We start from the raw sequence: 19,135 nt of genomic DNA on the forward strand, positions 1-19,135 counted from the left end.
CGCTGTGTACATTATTTCTGCTATCTTTTATCGTTAGTTATAAAGGCCTTCTATTAGTAGTTGCACATTATTATTATGAAGTAGTCTGAAATAAGTTTGCAGCTGATCATGCCAATACAATAAACAAACAGTCCTTAGCCTAGCCGCCACTATCCATTCCCTGTTGGTAGGTTTAGTGCAGTTAGATACATTAAATCTATCATACTCTTGCAGGTTGAGGAATTTCCCTTGCACATGGACACGAAACATCCAAAATCCATTAATTCCATACACGGTATACGTCCTGTTCATTGCAGTAGATAAATAAAATTATTATTTCCATTCCAGGTTATCACTTATGAATAAACTTCACCAATACTGAAAAAGCAAGCATTGAAAACATTTCCCCCTCATCTCTTCTGCATCATTCGATATAAGATTTTCAATAAATGATGATTAAATCGCATAAAATTAAAATTCTTGAGCCGTGCTGATAATCACACTTAAAATCTTTTGAGACACGACACAGTTATACAAGATGAAACAATAGGAGACAGGGTTAGCACTCTCCTGAAAGGTTGGAATACTAATTTGGACTTAATTGCTACTGGAGATGGATGAGATGTCATGGCTTGCGGGGTCTTCCATATTTCCGTTGCTAGTTTGCAAGGTAATTATAATTCCCACGTGCCTGCTGTTCTAATTAAGAGCTTCTTCAAAAAATGTCAAAGGTGCTGTATTATGCATATATGGTACGGAGAAACTACGTAATAATTAAATTATATTAATAACAGAAAACTGCGCTCACTAAAACTAACTAAAGTTAAGTTATTCGGAATAAACTCTAAAAATATTTTGAGTATATTGGTAAGTATTTTAATATTGAATTTATAAAATAAATTCTTGCACTTAACAGACCAAACAAAGAGGGAACTCTTGAATGGATTAAAATAGAACTTTAACTATAACTTGTAAAATAACTTGCAAGTTTGTTATTCATATAAAAACTGTTTAGTAGTTAAGTGTTTTTTTTTAGCTTTTTAAAATAAATTTCGGAATTTTGTAATGCTGTGGTGAAAAGCAAAAACTCGAATTACTGATTGCATATCAATCTTCGCGCATCTTGTACACAGCATAAAGATAATTGCCGGGATGAGCCGCAAAGGATTTGGTTGGACTTGTTGATAGGAAATCTTGGGTTCAGTCACTGATCCAATTTATTTATATACTTGTTTATTTAAATTGTCTTATAATACATAACTCTGTAAAACGGCCACAATTGAGTATAGTGCAGTTGTTTTGTTAAGGCTGCTGCTCAGTATCCATCCAACCCCCCCCCCATAGGGTGAGCCACAACTGGACTTGTAATGTTCTTGGTGGACTAAATCCCGCCGAGCGACCCAATTCATGAAAAGAAACTAATAGCTTACCAACAAACTAATTGGAAAGCATAGCAGCGCATACGCTCAGTGTTGTCAGAAGACGTTAAAGAAAGAATCCATTCTTATATTTTTTTTTACTGTTTGCATTTATATCATTAAAAGCAAAAAAAAATTAATTAACCGAAGTAAATAATCAGAAAGAGAGAAAGAGAGATTGAATAGGAGAGCAAAAAAAAGATGAAACGTTTCTTCCTTATCTCATTTACTGTTTGTGTTTTGCTAAGAATCATCAATATTAAAATATGCAAATAACAACATAAAGATGGCTTCACTAGAAAACATGACCGAGGTAGATAACAAGTACTAATAGCTACCAACGCAGTGGCTGGTGTTACACTTTTTTATACCTCGTAATTATCATTCCGATCTTTTCTTTAATGAGCTGATACGATAGTGTCCCGAACAACTATACTATAATATAATGTCGAAGCCTTTTACAATTCGTTTACTTTTAATAACATCCTCGAAGTTACCATGGTGATAGTGTTGTTATCGCTTTGAAGCGAACAGCGGGAGAAAAAAAGAAGAAGCAGTCGTCAAAGAACTGGTAAATGAGGCTGGATGTGCACGAGATAAATGGCTTTTGTGTGCGCGGTTAGAAAGGGATCTTATCCTAAGGTAATGTGTCCTTTTTAAAGAAGCCTGTTTAGTGAATACATTACAAGCAGATAATCGGTTAACCACTGTAGCCTGAAATGCAACCAACTCATCATCAATTTGGCGCTGAATAAAGTTATTAGATTTCAATCAAAGCGTAAATTAGAGATCCGTCTTTTATCCGCAAAGTGGCAGTTCTTTGGTTGTTTTCATTGCCAATTACCACTCTAAATCAGCAAGTGCCACAACTCGTCATTTTAAAAAGTGAGCTCAGTAAACTCTAACAAAACGCTTGTTTAATTTCAAGGGCTAATAGCGTTTTGTAAGGATAAGAATTAGTAAATTAAAAAATGAGAAGATATGTCAAAATATTCTTAACTTTATCAAACCAGCGATCTTTGATGAATTTTCAAGTCCGTCAAATTTCTATCCTTTTTAATTTCAATGGTGGAAGATCCTGGAATTTGGTTCTTATCCAGGAACTGTGACTATCCTTCGAATTTTAAAATCTGTTTTAATGTTTGCGCTTTTGATAAAGCATCTTCCTCAAAAACTATTCATAACGTGCCACATGTTTCCATGTTTCCGAAAGCATCTTCCTCAAAAACTATTCATAACGTGCCACATGTTTCCGAAACTTTATGTAAAGTTTGTTCTTTTAAATTACTCATTAAAAAAAGTTTCAGAACATGTAAATGTCTTTAATGAGAATCACAAAAGTAGACTGGAATACCACGAAGTGAATACTACGAAAGTTCACTCTGTCGTTATCTGACTGGAAGGATTCATACTATTTTGGTAGAATTATTACATGACCATCCTAATAACCTCCTTGGTCATACACAGGGAAGTCACCAGAAGAGTAAACCCGGAGGACACTTCATTCTCACGAGCAGAATGGATGGAAGGATGTTGTTTTATTTTTTTTTTAAATGTCTAATTAACATAAATTTAATTCTGAGTTAAATATTTAATAATCAAACAAAAGCCAAACTAACTATCTCGAGTTCTTTCTGCACCGAGTTAAATATTTAATAATCAAACAAAAGCCAAACTAACTATCTCGAGTTCTTTCTGCACCGCCCTCTTCATATGTCTGGCTTGATTAATATTAATTATACCACGTGCAAGTCTATCATTAAAATTCCACACCATGTAATATCTGCTAATGTGTTTTAATAATAACAATTGCATGCCTAACCTTAATCACTCATCATCCAGAATATATTAAATTACAATTTGAATCTTTTGCGCAAAAGATATATGACAAAAGCAGAAATTTAGGTCTAACGCACTTTCCAGCTTGTTCTCATTTACTATAACTACAGAAAGGATTTTTTATTGTATGTTATTTTGCTGTAGAGCAAAAAGTAAATTATCTTTTCCACAGTGAAGAGAGCGACGTCATCATTTTGATTTCATTAAGCATTTCTCAGAGTTTAGACTGTTTTTAATCTGTATATTATTTTTATTGTACTGGTATTTCTTCCAAACGAAGAGCTTACACTGTTCTAAGACACAATGCCAAGAAACAGTCGTGACTGCAGTCAGAGCGCAGATGCGTCATGTAACCGAGAAGCCATTTCTTTTCACAATACTACAAGACGTTTGACAATCAGAAACCCGAGTCTCCAGAACCTTTTTTTCTTTTTTCCCGAACTCTTTTCACTTCCTTCCTTTTTTGTTTCCCGTACAGTGCATCTGCAGAAGTAGAAATAGAAAAGATCTCAAGTTGGGGCCAGTCTGTTCTAAATATACTGCTGAATAGTCAACGTATCCGTTGCTAAAATCGGAATTTATCAATCAACCCCGTTCATGGGCCATCTGTTCTCTGCTTACAACTCAACAATATGCCACTGACGTCTTACCTTCTATTACTGGATATCTAGACCCCTGTTTTGTTAAATACTCGTTTTGTTTACAACTATTTTTTTGTGCAAAAATATACCAAAAGGAAAAGCAAAGTCGAGCGTCATTAAAAAAAAAAAAAGGATATCAAAAATGGATACATAAGTACTCGTGTTTCCGGACTTCTGAAAAATGTCACAAATGAACACATTCACATTGATTCATCTTAAAAAGACAAAACTCCTAACTTAGGAGTATTCTATGCATTTCATATCCACTGAGTTATCCAAGAGGATGAACAGTTTTCGTTTGTTTTCTTCTGTTGAAAACGTTTGAAGAAATTTGTTGAAGGGCGCCAAAGTTTCTTGAATGTTCAAGTAGATTAGCTGAATTTTCTTCTTGAAGTGAAGGAACCAAGTTCTTGAGGTTACATTTTTGTTCCTCATAATATGGAAAGAGAAGTGTGTGAAGCCATGTCTCTTCAACACCGGACAAAAAATGGGGAGTTGCTTCCTACCCAAAATGAAAGTGTTTGGCCTTTATAGAGCCATGACCTTTGAGTAAGCAGGACGTGGTTATTGAAGGATAGAACCAATTTTTAATTGCAGTTGTTGAAACATAATTTACGTCCGATATAAAGTTCCTAGATCTGCAACACTAATTCCATCTCGTTTGCCAAGTGTTTTGCAGTTCTGTCCAAATTCCAGATTTTTCTTATTGCTGTTAATACCTGGAATAGAAGTGGGGAAGACCTTTCTTTCATCTCTATGAAATCTCTATAAAGATTATATACAAATCCAATGGCATAGCACCTGCAATTACCAGAAGTGCATTTGTGGAAACAATAAGGCAAATCTTGTAACTGCAAGAAGCATTATACGTTGAAGTGATAATAGTTTTGCCTGGATTTTAACTTTGGTGACTCTATGAAATCGACAGTGACAATCATCCCTGTAATTAAAATTTCTGCATTTGGTGACTCCTCACAAAGACCAAACCGCACGTTGCTTTAATCATGATCTCAAGGTGGACACAAGGATGTGTCCACCACTATTCTTTCTAGAATCTTCCATTTCAAAACACGGAAAGGTACAAGACTCATCTTCTTCCATTAGTATAATAGTGAGCTTTATAGCCGAAAGTTCCATACGTCAGATATTCTTGGAATATTTACTTCCTCAACATTTCTAATTTTGATTGCGAGTATGAGAACCCGGCTTTAAGACTGCGCTACTTAAGTTCTCAAAATTTAGCTCCTAAAACTAGGTTGCGGTCTGCATTGAAAGTGTAGATAATATCAATATTTTTATTTTGGCAAGCGCTACAAACTTGATGATTAACTAGTTTAAAAAGATAACTATGAATCTTTGATAAGACCATAGTGAATGGATTCCAATCTAGTATGAAAAATCTGATTATCCAAACAAGGATATTATCAAACCACAGCCAAATCGTCTTTGAGCGAATTAATAACAAACTGTAAAGTATTTATATCAACTGCAAGATAACAGCGTCTGAATAATGCAGTCATTTAAAAAGTGTCTTGAAAAAGACTTACTTCGCCATAAGGGTTGAAACGAAGAATAAATCTAATCCATAAAAAAGCGACTCTTTTTGCGACTTACTGTTCAATGTACAAACACTTTTTCCTAACTTGGTACATGACTACACCCAGTTGTTGATAACGACCTTTTAGCTACCTGGAAGTCCTCTTTAACTTTTGAATAAATTTTTCCTGTATAGTCTGACCGAAATTTCTTAAATAGTTTAAACCGCTCTTGCTTTATCTCTAAACAATATTTGAAACAGAGGCAAACGGCTTTCCTGTTCTTCTCACCCGTAATTTATTCTTTGTCCATGCAACAAACATAAATGACAAATATAAATGTTCTTTTCACCTTCCTTAAACAGATCCATATATATGAAGCCGTACAAAACAATCGCCATTGTAAGTGATACACGCAACTCTTAGACTTAAGACAGGAACAATACAGCCTCACTCGCCTTTGATCCAGTAATCTCACTGCTAACAACAACTGATTTGCAAGAGAATGTAGGATATTGATATCTCCTCCCGCAAATTTAAACTCTCTCTAAATTATGGTCCTTAAAAATAAATATTTTCGGACGCTTCTATTCTTTCTAATCCTCTTGAAAAATCCCGATCCTTTAAATTTTTTTTAGGAGGACCTTGGAAGACAAGTTGAATTATCCAGTCTCAGAAAGAGGCTGAATAATTCAGAAAAGTTGGTATCAAAACACAATAATTTTGGGCACATAATGTAGGATCCTGTTCTGAGTTGTCTTGCCGGTAATCTGGTAGCTCTTTACTTGTTGTTGCTCTAGTAGGATCTTAGGAGGATCAGTGACTAAGGCCATATTGTTCTGTGTATATTGTCTGTAAATTTACATGTGTTCTGGTGTCGATTTTCTGTTTGCTTAAAGAAAACCCAAGTTTCCGGGAGAAAAAGCATGCTACTCTCGACTAATTCATCCATGTTGTGAAAAAGACCCATAAAATTCTTCGAACTCCGGCCTTTTCCACTGTGGGGAGGACAGTGACTCTACTAACTGTGCTACCCACGAGGACCTCTCTTTGTAACGGCTGGAAAAGTTTATTTAGAAACGATCTACTTAACAGCAGTTAGAACAACGTGAACATTTCCTAAGAACAAATCGATTTCTTTAAAGCTTCCGTAAGAAATGACGGACTCCTTGTTGTTCCGTAATTATAATACCAGTAATTGGAGTGGTTTGCCTTTGGCCTTTGCTCATCCTAATTGACGACAAGCAAAATGTCAGCCTTGCGGTTACTTGTAAGCAGAAGAGAGAAACGAACAATTAATGCTGACACACCCTTCGAACCGTTCTCCTCTTAACAGAATTAGTTTGAGGACTATACTGATTTTATAGATCCGATGCAAGCATCATTTTGCAATGTATTGTGAATAATTTGGAAAGCATTCACAATATTTTTCAATGAAACAGCGCAAATTCTATAAGAAGAAATTTACACTTGTTTTTTTTCCACTCTAGGCCTGAGTTACTTAGTCTCACACTATGGCATCAAGCGTTTTCCTTCCATAAACTTGGGTTTTTTGACAGACAAACTGTGTGGATGAGGATGTTCTGCAAATCTTATTATTTAAGAATTCTAGAAGAAAAACCGAAGAAATATTTTTTATGTTATTGGCGTTTGCACTGTGTATAGTCAAATGGATTATCTGGATTATACGATGCTTCGACAAAAGACCTAAATGTGTATATCTGGTTGCAGGCATCTTGTGAAAAAGAAATAGGCCAATGCTCGTCACCGGCGAGCATTTTTCGAGATAAAAGCATGCACCCTCGCTGGACACCAACTACCTCAAGTCATCCAGTGTATTTTGTCTTGGGCAGATGAGTTTACTGTCTGGAAACAAATTTTTCAAACACATAACGGGAAACCAACTCGCAAGAGATACCATAAAACTGTCCTTCATGATCTTATTTGTCTCGCCTAACATTCTAAACAGCCCAAACTCCAATGTTATTGCAAGTTACACACGCTCTATCAAAGACTAATCTAAAATTCAAAAGATGAAGTCATTACTAAAAACACCAGTTATCAAATCTACTGAATTTCTTAGTTAAAAGTTCAAATAGTTAAGGCATTCAACATGTTATTTCTTAAAAGCACGAGGATGTAAGGTACCATATCAACCATTACACAATCTGAACTCCCAACTCAATGAGCAATTTCTTTTTACCACTTTCAATTGCTTTCAGTTTCCATTTACTCCGAACTTAAATCACAGAGTAGGTTATTTTGATATCTTAATGTGTCATGTATAATATGATAAAACCTGTTTGCCGATGTCTTAATGAGTTTTTAAAATTGTAATCAAATTTGTGACCAAAGGGGGGACATAAATGCTAAAGAAACACATGAAAGATTAGTATTCGAGGAAGTATCATTCAGTTATGTTACTGCTTCAAGATGGTCGACAGAGTTCAAAAAAGAGCGGAAATCCATTGAAGTTTATCCTAGGTCTGGTGTCGGCCACCTGAAGTAATCAATTATGAAACATTTGCCAACAAATTAGAAAACAGACGAATCAAAAGGTCTGGACTTGAAAAAGTACTTAATATTTTCCATGAAATCATTATTTTTATCAATGACAGCATTTGGGAATTTCCAAAATTTGTGCTAAATGAGTTTCTAGAAATTTTTCCATTCATGACAAACATCAGAGGCTGGAGTCATTCATCGAAAGATAACTTAAAATAATTCTTGCTAATCGAAATAGCTTTTTATCCCGTTTGATGACGCTGGAGGAGAACCTTTGCTACATTTTATGATCCCGAATCCAAATTATAAAGCATACAGTGGAAGCACAAGCGATGACCAACCCAGAAAACGTTTCGAACCCAGCGCGAACTGTAAAAGTGTGGGCTTCAATTTTCTGGGACCTAAAACAACAATAATATCGGAATATTATGCCAAAGTTAAAATGCTAAAACAACTGTCGGTTTGTACCATTCCCAAATGTAGAGAGACTGCGATGCCCCTAATAATGGAATCTTCCAATATAAAACAAAAATCTTAAATTTACACAACCCTTTCCGATCAAATCATCATTAAGGACTTTATCCGCTTAAGGTTGCTGCTCGTTATCCTCTGAAGTGTTGTGATAAATTTAGGGACTTCAGATAAATTTGCTTTCTGCGTGAGAAATTATACGACGAAGATTCTAACGAATTAAAATTGGATTGCGCATTACATTCAGTTGTGTTGTTAACTTGAGAGACGATCAGAATATAAATCACCCTTTCGAAAATGAGTAAGCAAAAATATGGGCTGAAGTTGCGTCTCTACACTAGGCTTCACTGCACGCATCAACTTCAACCACAAGCGAACCCGATGGAGTGGAAATGATCACATAGGAAACAGAGGTCGGCAACCTTTTCCGTCCAGCAATAAAAAGGAAGGAATATCAGCGAGGGATTTGTCTTTTTAAGAAGGAATACTCCTAACGCGTGTGCTCTCATAAGTATCCGTAAACCGGGAAGCACACTCTCGAAGCAGTCTCAAAGCATAATAATGGAAAATGCACCAAATTCATGAGACGCTGTCGCTTGAGTTCCTCCCCATCTTGGCGGGATTTGAAACCAGGCCATTCCCACGCGGCGAGGAAAAACAGCGATCGAAGATTGAAGTACAACGCTGACTAATGAATATTAATGAGCACATGGGTTCATAAATGTTCCCAAAATGGTATTATTGATACATAAAATAAGGTGCAATATGCTAAATCCTCAGTTTTAATATTGAGAATTCTAAATGGCCTCAGAAATTTATAAAATGTTAGTACTACTTTGTCCTTGACGTGTTTTTCTGGCTAGTAGGACTTAAACTGTTACGAGAATGCAGTCGTCGTAATGATCACAGCTGAACTAAATTGCATTTGCAACTAGTTGTCCTGGTATTGCACTATTTTCAAACATATAGCCTCACAAAAAGATTAATCTGCATAAAAGATGAGGTTGCTGCCGCACACTTCAGAAATAACTAGTATCTAACCAGATAGAAGATGATCTCTAGTGACAATACTCAGAAACAATGTGAACTGCCATGTGGCATATGAAGTCCATGCTTCAAACTTTCTGTTTAAAAGTAATACAATACAAGGGTAACTCTTTGCAAAATCAAGTTTGTTGGGCTGTGAGCAATCAGACCATAGTATTAGCTAAGCATTTTAAATCCGGTTCTCCGAAAAAACACATGAAAGGACAAGCTAGTCCTGCAAACTTCTTATAATGCCAATCTGGTTTAATTGGAACAGCAATACAAAGTTACACCTGTTGCTTGTGGATGATCTCTGTGAAACTTCTTTCAGGTATTAGTAATGTTCCCTAAGTATACAACCTCTGCTTCTGGAGGATTTTCCCCTCCATGTGCCATAATAAATGATGCATACCACGAGTAGATGTTTCCTGACTCAGATGCTGCCTTGTCCAACAAACTGGCGTTTTTCATGCGCGTTTCTCCATAGAGCCCATCTAAGTATCAAGCTCCTTCATCCCCCCTTCCTCCTTGTCGGTTGGCTAAAACTTAATGATACTTAAGACAGCCTAAGAAGACCTCTTTTCCTCTTCGAGATCCTGATGAGAGCTCAAGCAAAGGGATCTATCTTTCTTGATGTTGAATTAACTGTTATTCTTTATGTTGATATTTAGTTATCTTTTTCCAATACTGTTTGAAACCGTCACCACAAAGGTTGGAGCTGTGATGGGTAATATGCTTTTTGTTTGATGTTTCCCTTCTGCATGGTCTTTATGTAACCGAAAAACAAGCACATTCTCGCAGCCTACATAAAGGGCAATAATAGAATACATTAAATATGTAGACAAATAATGCTGCTTCTTCACATCTTATTTTTCTCAGCGTAGAATCTGGACAAGTCAACTACTTAGATAAGCATTATTTAAAATGACATTTAATAAATTTTGATTGACTTAGGTGTATGCACAGATGTTACCAAAAAACAGGCTGCTAGAGAAAAATATTGCTCTACAATCTTACATCAAATACAGAAGTTTCCTTGAGAAGAATTATTTCTCCTATTCGATCTTTGTGGGTAACACAGTGGTTACTTTGCTGGAATCCGTTAAAATGGGAGGAAGTTTTAGGAGCTCTTTTCACACCACGACTGTTAGAGGACTGCGCGGGCTCCCACCTCAGATTCAGCGGTTCTTCATCCAGTAAACAGCCAACCCGTCATTTACAGACACAATTAGCTAGTGCCTCATTGCCTTAGTTGCTTTGGCGCGGAAACAAAAACGTCCCCATCTGAACGCTGTACTTGCGGAGTTTCTGCCAATCGAAAATGGCTCACGTGCTGCTTGAAAACTCGCAACGCTCTTATCGATTGGCACTTCTGACAATGACCTTGATGCGACCATAACGAAGTGTTTGGTTTGGTGGGAGAACACGCATAGTGTTATCTCCTTCAGTGTAGTAATGGATATCCGATAAAGCCTTTTCCCAGAAAGGCAGCTGAGATGAAGAGAAAAACTTTCCTATTGGATGCATTTGTCTCTCTGTTAATCCGGTCTCTTGAACAGCTTCTTTATATCGAAATACATTGCGGCAATCGAATTATCATTAGGGTTAACTGCATGAGTGTAGGAAAAGAACATAGCAAACAGTAAGTATCCATTCATGGCAATATTTTAGTTCTCATTCATAAAATCATTCAACTATAAGCACAGAAAAAACAGTCGAATCTTTTATCTTTGGTTATACTAGATGATTCCAACTTTCTGGAAGACCATTTTATTATTATTCTTGTCTTTTAGGAAGCATTAGAAAAGGACTATTTTAGGATTTTGCTAAATCAAAAGATCGCATTTGTTTGACAGATAAAGCAACCAGAAACTGATGTTCCTGGTCGATTTGTCTGCCTTATGTTTATTTAGACACCCCACCATACAAATCTTACCTCAACCATCCGCCATTGGTAAGAAGTTTCACAAACTTTTTTTTAAAACAAAAAGAGGATTAATATAAAATACAAAGGCAATTCAAAAAAGAAAAGACAATTTTTTATACGATGGCGACTCCAAAAATAATGTTCTTGTATTTTTTAGGAAGCTCAATTTGTTTTGCAGACTTTTACTTCTATATTGTATAGATGTATCCTTCCCACCTCTTATTATGATGATAATGTCGTATTCTCACATGTGGTATTGCTGTAGAAGCAATGCTTGACATCTGTCTGCCATTCATGGAGGCAGTCTGTGAGAGCCAAAGACCAAGGGTAATCTTTCTTGATTACCCTCCTGCAGGAAATACTGGCACAGTTGTCATAAAATAATATGTTTTGGTAAACAACATTATCACTGGATTACCGTTTCAGTGGTGTGGCCAGAGTGTTGGATTTTTGGTAATGGGCCTGCTTACACCACAAATTCTCAAATTTGATTTGCGACGTGTCATGGAGAAATAAAGATAGCAGGATTTTTTCTGACTATTATTTTATTACACAAGAATGTACGAGCACACAATTCAATGGAAGAATAAAAAATTATCTCTCAGACCCTTCCAAATGTCTTCTATTGCGTGACTTTAGAAAGATCCTACAACTTATCGCCACAGCTTGAATGTGAAGGAGGGCTCTTCAACTTTCTAGCAGCTGTTTCATAAAACAGTCGCACTTCAGACTAAGAAAGCTTCTTCAAGAGTGGAAACTTCATCTGATCGTGGAGAACAGATAAATGTTACTGATCCAGTAATGTGCTTGAATAGCGAAAAAGCACTTGAGGAATATTATGCACAATGCTACCGCCACTGTGCAAAAAAAAATAATAATAAATAACAATCGTGGCAGAATTTTACAGTATTCCTTTAGTATCAACTTAAATGTGCGCATTATAGAAGTGACTTATCCAGTAGTTTCACAGTGTGCATTTTTTGTATAATAACCTTTAATATGTGCTACTCCTTCTGGTGATACACTGGCGTTAGCGCAGTGGTTTGCGGTCATTGCATTCTCTGTGGAAAGATCCAATGTTCGTCTAGATGTGAATATGAATCTGTTGTTGTACTTATCAGATCAATGTCAGATAAAGAAGCGACACAACCTACTACGTAATATTGTATGCTATATATTCAACTCTTATATAAATCCATGTTATAAATCCAAAAGATCCATGGTATAAATCCAAAAGATATAATCAATCCAATAGATATAACCAAAAGATCCATGGTATAAATCCAAAAGATACAATTCCATGGTATAAATCCAAAAGATACAATTCCATGGTATAAATCACAAAGTATTTTAAAAATATAAAATTAAAAGTGAATAACTTAACAGTCTCATAATTATTAGGGATATTCTTCAAATTAATAAAAAGATCGAGTTCTAACTTAGTGATAACGAAATTAAGTTTAAATAATAGACTGAACCGTCTATCTTCAGCTTCCATTCCATTTTCTTTTTCATGTAACTGAAGTTGCTGTCGCGTTGTTCATCTGAGAACCTGCAATATATGAATGGGTGATTAGAAAAGATTTCATTTATGCTAATTCTTTAAAAAAGTCACAAAGTTGCCTATGAAAATTGCCTTTACTTTTTAATGGCGTTAAAGACGCATTCTGATTAGTTACCACACTAAGATTGACTTGAACTCGCTTATAGGTCTTTTAACGTATTGCACCTTGAAGCAATTGAAAGCAACTTACTTAGCCACTATCTCTTTTCTGTTTGTTTTGTATAGGAGTTCTCCCGTACACATTTATTTTTATGGTCTACTAAATGAAGCTGTTATCACTGCAACTCTCGCAACCATAATGGAACATTTTTTTTTCAGCTAAACCTGTCTACTTTAAATTACGTTTATCACTTCTCTGTGCCTTCGATGTCGCCGGTGGAGCAACAGAAATATCTGTGTCAAAGTCAGATCATATCCTCGAACTGACATCATCACCGTAGCGGAAAAGTCGCGCTTTGTCATTTTTGCTTCGTCGACTCTGACAAATTCCTCCAAGCGAATCGAAGCCACGGATTGCTCGACGACATATCTCAATGAACCCAGTAGGACAGAAATTTATTTAATTCATATTTTCAACCGGAAAACAGAAAATAACAATACTCGTAAGTCGGAAAATAATAAATGTATTACGATTGCTTTCCATGTGAAGAAATTGCTGTGACCTAGTAAGAATTTGGGGATATATATTTCTTTTTGGTAGACATCAGTTCCAGATAAGAACGCATTCTAACTGTAATCAGCTTAATGTCATATAATCGCAATCTTTCGGGTGATCAGCTGAAAATATCAGTGAATAATATGTTGGGAGAAAATATGAACCTATTCTAGGATGGAGGTTTTTATGTCCACAGCTAAGGGGATATAGCATTTTTTGTATCTCTTGCTAAATTGACTCACTAAAGGATAGACGCTGGTTAATGCGTCTTGTGCACTTCTTTAAAACTTTAGAGGCATCTTTTGAAATGTAACTATCAACAGGTCATAGAACTGAACGAGTTGATCTGTTCGTGCTTATTTTGCTCAACTGTTACCATCAGACTTGAAATTCTGGATTTGCCGTTAGAAAATCATCACATTTTTAGTTCCTAAGTATCATATCTTGAATATTTTTTTTCATTGCTGCATCCACCTGATTTACTCTTTAAAATATCACATGCTTAATGTATTGATACATTCTTGTGATCCAAATATTTTCATCATTCTCTTTCCATCTGATTTTTAATGTCTGAAGAAGAAGCTGTGCACTTTTTTTTCTTTAAAATATGTATCAGGATTTTGTAGAAGAGTGAGGTTATCGTGTATGAATCTAGTAATTAGAAAATGCCCTTCCTTCTTTATTTTATTTTATTTTATTATTTATAGACAGAGGAACGATTTGAGTTGTCTACATGTTTGTTAGAAACGTCTATTGAAGGTTTTATCTTGCAAAAATTCTGAAGACAGTCTTTGTAACTTTTTAGTAGCCGATTTGCATTTTATATGTATCAAGATAGGTAAATCAGAATGCAATCTGTGGAAGGTCCTTGCAGGATATGGAAGAATATGCAAATGGAAGAACCTAATAAAATTATTCAGTCCCTTTAAAATACTTTCTTCAATAAACTGTGGAACCACCAGCAGGGATGGAGGCAATTTCTGATGTTGGTTCATAGTAATGCTATAGTTATATACTACCCATCAATTCCTGACGGCCACATGAATAAATTCAATACTGATACCAAATAGGTTTATGTGACGAAAAGGAATCGATTTCAAAGTCGTTATAGGGGCAAAACGCCCACAGTTAAACATGAATCTTTAATGAAGACCGAAAGTGAAAGCGAGGCAAGCTGAGATATGGCTTTACTTTTCAGAATTAGGTAAAATATAGTCTCTCATTGGACAAAAGTAACTTTGGAATATGAGTTCACGTTTCTAAAGTTCAAGAGCAGGAGGCAAAAATTTAAAGTGACGTATCTGCATATATATTTTTTATTGATATTTTAAAACCGAATAAATCAATAATTCGGTTTATCGTTTGTGGGGCTATCCTGCATATTGACATAGTTATCCCAAGAAGCAAGTCACATACAACTAAAACTGGCTGATATTATATTTAACTGGAGATAGGCATCATTGGTTGGGTTCCATAAGCTATTTCACGAATTTCTACGAATGTCCAATTTTTGTGGCCCATGCTCCTATGTAAAGGCGGTTTAGGTTGAAAACAACGTAATTTTCTTGATAAAAATAAGTTAGATAAGAAAAAAACTATTTTTCAAGGTATACCATATTCTTCTATCCTTTACTCTTCATGCCTGGCCAAGTTTTTGCAGCTCCCGCCTGTGATTTATCACCATGAAATTCAATGGAAGCGAACTGATACTGGGCTTCAGTTCATATTCGAGAAGCGGATAATGAAAATCCCTTCGTTCTTTAAAATAATAATTATAGGACCAAAATAATCCCAAAAATTGGAATAAAACTTTTTACCCAAAAGCTCTGAAGTTCCATTTTCTAATCCCATAATTGCTTGTCTTCATTTCATCGATTTCTTCTGGATTATAATGATGAGTCCAGCTTTCATTCCGACTAATAAAAATGTCTTATCTTATTCAGCATTTGAAAAATGAATTATTAAATATTGATGCGACCTTTTAAGGAAATCCCATTCTTTTAAATAATTACTCGAACCAAATATGGATGTGTTTAATGTCCAGAAGTTTATTGAATGAATTATATTCTTTTAATTACCCTAAGTTTATTTAATGAATTAAATAATTTTAATTGCAATAATTTTAAATCTCTTTTATATTATTTTGCAGAATTAAATTTATTAAAAACATGTAAGGCCTTAATTTTAGAGAGATCGAATTTTAGATCTCTGAAATTAAGGCTCTACACTTTTTTAAATTATATTTATTCTACAGCATGAGCTGTGTTAAACTTACCCTTACATAATGCATACGATTCTTGAAGTACTAAATAATTATGAATATTTATTTCATCTTAAAGTTATAAATGAGCTTTACTTATTTTTCGAACGCTGTTTCAGTTTTAATTATTATTATTAGTAGTAGTAGTAGTAGCAGTATTGGCAGCAGTTCTTTGTTCAAGGGACACATTTTGGTTCTTTGAAGGAAATCCTTTTAAAAAGCATTTTAATATTATTTTAGATGGTTAGTTCTGGGTGAATTATTGGGGGAACTCTTTAAGAAGGTTTCATGGTTTCCATTCTGAAAGTCCATTATGTTAATTGTTCATTATTTTTGTGTTTTTGTCTGTACATTGGATCTTTAATATGATCTGTTTGTTTGTGGTGCCCAAAAAAATTCCTTAAAGGAAAAGCTGTGCAACTTTCTCCCTTCCATTCTATCTGGAGTAGACAAATCAACAAAAGTGTGGAAAAAAAGTCAATAAAATATTTTCTATCCGACTGGGAGCAGCCCTCAACTTCTCTCCTGTGCTGTGGTTGATTATTATCCGTTTGGCAGAATTGAAAGAATTGATCCATTTCAAGGAAAACCATTGCAGAATTTTAGATCTACAATTCATACCGTACATTATATCCATACAAGAAATATATTCATGTACTAACTCACAATTTATGCAGGCTGAAAATAACTTTTCCATAAAGTGTGAAGAGTAGAGAAAGTAACCATTGCAATATACACGAGAGCGAGGCCATTTTAAGTTACTACTGTTTGTCATCGTTTATTCTACATCTGTCAAAGATCAGTTGTATGAGTATTACTTTCTACACTGTTTTGGTAGGAGAGAGAGAGAGAGAGAGAGAGAGAGAGAGAGAGAGAGAGAGAGAGAGAGAGAGAGAGAGAGAGAGAGATCGATCTCTATAGTATTATATGTTCTTATTTAAGATAACTACAAAAATGTAATTGAAAGGCTTAAGAGAAAGGGGAAAAAAAGCTGAATTAAGATCTTAAAGCATAACTTTACCGTAAATGTTACCAATGTTTTATGAATTAATTATAAATGTACAAAAACGTTTATGAAGTTAAAAAGTATTGGTGATTAATGATCTTTAGGAAAAAGAGCGTTGAGGGTTTACTTAGAGGACGGATCGAGGGCCTTCATTAATTAACTAAAGAAATCCACAAAGCTGCGAGACGCTTTATTTCGGATTCTGGTTAGGCATTTTCATCCAGGAAGTATTACCGTCGAAGCTCTTGTTATATTTATAGTCCCAGGTCCTGTTCTATTGTTTTGAACACAGCAGAAAAGAAAAGCCGAAAGTTAATTTATTGATTGGAGTTATAGTGTTGTCATGCAAATGTTAATATCATTAATAATCGGATGTGTGTACCTACCATGATATATATCAGCTAACCTTCGGCTCCCAGTCTCTGTTAAGGCGTTCAATGAGTGAGAGTTGTGCTAGGAATTTGTGGAGAGATTGACGCCGATACCTGGAATCTGAGAAATATGTATCAAAAAGGAAGGATCGACATTGTCATCAAACCAATGGAATTTCTGAACATTAACATTTTGGAGATCTATGAAACTAGGTGGACTAACCCTGGAAAAAGAATAATGGACAAACATATACCGTGGTGCACGAGCGGAAATACTCATAACCATGAGGTGGGAATAATAAAGTTCTCAACACAGCGTAAGGATACCACGACCATTCAGAATGAATTCTAATCTTGAAAGTGAACACAAAACCATGAAGAACATCATGAAGGTACAACAAATTCAAGTGACCAAGTAATAGATGAGTTTTTCTTAAAGGTATTGAAAAGGCCATGGAAACATCATTTCAAGAAATAAATACAATAATGGCCGATTTCAATGTTAAAATTGGAAAAGGTAGAGAAGCTCATCGAATGGTTCAATACGAAACCAAACTGATTACATCCTGATTAGCCAAAAATTCAGGAACATGATAACAAAGTCAAAGATGTACCAAAACGTTGACTTAAGAACAGTTCACAATCTTCGGATGTACAATACTAATCTAAAACTAAGATGCAGAAGAAAAGTATCATGAAAAAGCCCAGACACCGAAAGACTCGAGAAGAAAGATATAAGCAAAACAGATAGAAGAATAAAATGAATATTTCTTTTTATTTCGAGTAATAAAAAAATTTCGCAGTTTACGGACATGTAAAAATGGGTTTAGGGAGACGTACAAATGTTAACGGAGAGAACGAACTCATGCACTCATGTGTATTCTGTCTGTAACTACTTGTGTCAGTTGTCTGTTTTGCTGGACGAAAAAACCTGGGATTACAATAGAAAATCCTTGATATCATCATCTGATACCGACTGACTCAGTCATGATGTGAAAAATGTCCATAAGTTCCTCTAGTCACTGACGGGATTTGAACCTTCTCCACACTGCGCGGAAAGACATTGATATTGATTATAACCAATGTGCTAGCTGCAAAGATCCAAAGTTCAATGATAAACTAATTAACCGGAAAAGTGAAGAGGACCGCAATATCAAAAAACAATGGACCAAATAAAGAAATATGAAAGAAACTGCTGAGGCCATCATCGGATTCGCAAAATAAAAATCCATGAATTACCATTGATATTTTAAAAGTAACAAAAAGTAGTGGATGAAAGAAAGACACACAAAGATGAAGTAAGTAACATAGAAAGCAACATATAAAACAAAATACAAAAAGAGGTAATAAAGGCTGGCTGGAAGCCAAATGCAATAAAATGGAACAACTAAAGAAGAGCGACAATACAAAAGAACACTGCGCAAGAAGATCAATGAACTTATAGGGAACTATTCACACACAGCAGGATGAACTCAGAGTAAAGATGGGAAAATTACCAGCTGGGAAGAAATGAGAGAATACTGGGAATTATACCTCAATAATTTATATGGCGATTAAAGAGACTTGCAGGAGCCGACAGTTGAGGCAGCAGGTATCAAGATATTGGAAGAGGAGGTCGGGTTCATTATCAAACCGATGAAAAAAGCTGGATAAAAAGTCCCGATGAAATCATTCTCAATCAACATTCTGCACAAAATCTACATAGTGTACAATATATACATAAATATATATATATATTATTTTGACACAAAGCAATTGTTCAACTGGGTTTTGGAACCCAATTTTAGTTCAATCTAGGCTCTTTACGTCTAGATAACCTTTTAGAGGAATATCATGTCTGATCCATAATTGCATGAGACGTCGGGTTAGGACAGTACAGTGGTCGATGAAGGAAGCTTTACTAAATATGTTGAAGACGAATGTAAATCAATAGAGTTA

General features: G+C 35.2%; 1 protein-coding gene across 1 annotated transcript in view; it reads left to right on the forward strand.

Annotated features, from left to right (window-relative positions):
• The window catches only part of LOC150076446 (voltage-dependent calcium channel gamma-2 subunit-like), a 112,615-nt gene that overhangs the window by 70,213 nt on the left and 23,267 nt on the right, over window positions 1-19,135 (forward strand). The window lies entirely within an intron of this gene.

Source organism: Mastigoproctus giganteus, chromosome 13 (assembly GCF_048544385.1).
Source record: "Mastigoproctus giganteus isolate SK-2022 chromosome 13, ASM4854438v1, whole genome shotgun sequence".
NCBI classification, from domain to species: Eukaryota; Metazoa; Arthropoda; class Arachnida; order Uropygi; family Thelyphonidae; genus Mastigoproctus; species Mastigoproctus giganteus.